The following is a 497-nucleotide window of genomic DNA, read 5'->3' as shown; positions in this document are numbered from 1 at the left end:
ACACAGTGAGCTCAGGCTGCAGATGGATCAGACCCTGAGGTCGGTTCAGGTTCACAGTTCAGCTTCAAAGGGCTGCAGAGTTTAGACAAACCAGCCCAGACAGACAGAAAACGCAACAAACAGCAGCAACGATCAGCCGATTGATCGATTAGAGAAAAATAATCAGCTGTTATTTTGATAATCGATTAATTGTTTCAGTACAGAAATATTTTGTCTTTTCAGCTCTCGAACAGATCGATTTTCTGTCTTTGGGTTTCGGTCAAAACAACATTTTTTAGATAAAATGATCAATCCAGAAAACAATGACTTGGTAATGAAAACAATGGTTAGTTGCAGCCCAGACCTCAACCCTCAGGAGTCTGTCTGTTGACGAGTGAAACCACGGAGCAGGTTTTATTTCTAGTGTCGTAACTTTATTTATACATCGTGTAGAGACAGACTGAGAAAACCAGGTCAAAGTGCTGATGTGGAGCTTTAACACAGAGGCTCACTTATCT

Source organism: Xiphias gladius, chromosome 10 (genome assembly GCF_016859285.1).
Source record: "Xiphias gladius isolate SHS-SW01 ecotype Sanya breed wild chromosome 10, ASM1685928v1, whole genome shotgun sequence".
Taxonomy (NCBI): domain Eukaryota; kingdom Metazoa; phylum Chordata; class Actinopteri; order Istiophoriformes; family Xiphiidae; genus Xiphias; species Xiphias gladius.
This window is presented reverse-complemented; position numbering follows the sequence as displayed.